Source organism: Jaculus jaculus, chromosome 17 (assembly GCF_020740685.1).
Source record: "Jaculus jaculus isolate mJacJac1 chromosome 17, mJacJac1.mat.Y.cur, whole genome shotgun sequence".
NCBI lineage: Eukaryota > Metazoa > Chordata > Mammalia > Rodentia > Dipodidae > Jaculus > Jaculus jaculus.
In genome coordinates this window covers 22,656,277-22,658,551 of record NC_059118.1, presented here as the reverse complement: position 1 = coordinate 22,658,551, position 2,275 = coordinate 22,656,277, and the positions used below count along the sequence as shown (strand labels likewise).

The 2,275-nt window shown below is 46.9% G+C and overlaps 1 pseudogene; it reads left to right on the top strand.

The window, feature by feature from the left end:
* The first annotated feature begins 491 nt into the window (after positions 1-491).
* LOC123455706 lies at positions 492-583 on the top strand (annotated as a pseudogene).
* Positions 584-2,275: the final 1,692 nt, after the last annotated feature.

Here is a 2,275-nt window from a genome sequence, read left to right as displayed (position 1 = left end):
AGAGAGAAAGAGAGTATGCCACTTTGTGCATCTGGCTTTTTGTGAGTACTGGGGAATTGAACCTGGGCTCTCAGGCTTTGCAAGTAAGCACCTTTAACTACTGAGCCATCTCTCCAGCTCCCAGCTTTAGAACTTTCTATTGCTTGGGGATTTTTCATCTTTGATTAGTTATAGTTCTGAAGCTTGCAAAAGAAATTGTCCCACTGCTATTTTACAGAGAAGAGGACTTCTCAATTCATTTCTAGGTTTTCTATCAAAAGCCCAAGGCTAGAAGTATCTCTTTTATCAGTCTGGGTAGTGGAAGAATTTGCTATTTCCTGGCTATTCTAAGTTGCTGACAAGATTGGAGGATGTATTTTTTTTCTCTATTACATGCGGGAACCCATGTTCTCCATCTGAAGAGAGCTGTAGCATGATGTATTGCTTATTATTTCAGAATTTAACACAGAAGCAAATTTCTATCTTGTGTAAGAATCTGGTGTGGGCATATAGCAGGAGAGATGCCATGATCAAGAAGGTGGCTTTCTCAGGGTGAGGCTTGTCAATTGCAGCTGGATTATGTTGATCCCTGCAATTTGCCTGTAAAGCCAAAGGACCTAGGTTCGATTCCCCAGGACCCACATAAGCCAGATGCACAAGGTGGCACATGCATCTGGAGTTATTTGCCACTGCTGGAGGCCCTGAAGTGCCCATCCTCTCTCTCTGTGTCTTTCTATCTCTCTCAAGTGTGGCTCTTCCTAATTGAGAGGTAGAGGGTGAGTCAATGGGAGCCGCTTCATGAAACTCATGTGGACATCGAAGGTCACTGTCAAGAGAGAACTGCCCAAGGACCATCGTGGGAGAAGGGGCAGAAAGAATGTAAAACCAAAGGAAGCGGGGGAGAGGGTGCTTTGCAATTCTTGAAGTGGCTGTGACATTCATGACCCCACAGTGGCTGACGCTACCTACACAAGACCTGCATAATAGGATGGGGAAACAGAATGACATTAAGGTAGAACAGGGACTAGTTGGAAAGAAGATATTCAGTGGAGGCGGGACAAAGGAGAATATTGTGAACATTGTGAATATTATGAATATCGTGTATATGTACGGAGTTTGCCAATAAAAAGCTCACAGAGAGGAATTGCCATCAGCTATATTCTTTTCCTCACGTCCCTCGATCCTGACATCTAGCCAGGGAAAGACAGCATGCAGACAGACGTAGGGCTCTCATAGGCTGAGTTGTGAATATCCTCTCCGTTCTACTCACATTCCAGCAGTCACGTGGCCGCACCCGCTGCTCCTATTCAGCTGGGCTGTTAGCTCAGCAACGAGAGGAGAGCACTGACTTATCTTTTGGAAGATGTAGTATGGGGTGGTGGTGCGTGTGTGTCTGGTATATGCACGTGTGTGCCCAGGTACGTGGGTCCTGTGGATGCCCTTGGAGGCCACAGGAGAATGTCAGGCTCCCTCTATCACTCCTCTGTGTTGTTTTCTTGGTATGGAGTCTCTCTCTGAGCCTGGAGTTGCCATTTTCAGTCAAACTGGCTGACCAAGCAGCCCCAGCTACTCCGCTAACCACAAGACTGGGGTCACAGACATGGGTGGCCACACCCAGTTTTTAAAAAAATATTTATTTATTTGACAGAGAAAGAGGGAGAGAGAGAGAAAAAAATAGAGAGATAGAACGGGTGTGCCAGGGCCTCCAGTCACTGCAAACGCATTCCAGATGCGTGCGCCCCTTGTGCATCTGGCTAACATGGGTCCTGGGGACTCGACCCTGGGTCCTTTGGGTTTGCAGGCAAACACCTTAACCACTAAGCAATCCCTCCAGCTCCACACCCAGTTTTCTATATAAGTGCTGGGAAATTGAACTCAGCATGCATGAGTCAGGAACCTTATGCTTAAGGGGCCAGGTGCTCTTATCTGCTGAGTCATCCCCCCCCCACCTCCTAGAGCTCTGATGCTGATGCATACCTGGCCATCTGTCATACTTCCCCTTTAATTTCATGTTCTGTAATTTCTTGCAGACCTGGTGAAGTGGAGTCTGAGTGATCAAATGGGAAAAAGATGTTTATTGGCATATGACATGAAACCCACACAAGAATGGTTTTCTCTAATGCAGTCCAAACCCCAATGTTGAAGCCACACTGCCTTTAGCCACACTGAACACATGACTCCTGGTTGTTCTAGAACTCTAAGTTTAGGGCTTTTGTGTGGACTCTGTCCCTGTAGGAGTACTCTTCCTCCTCCTGGTTGATGACGTATATCCCGATCACCTTTGGGGGCTCCGCTT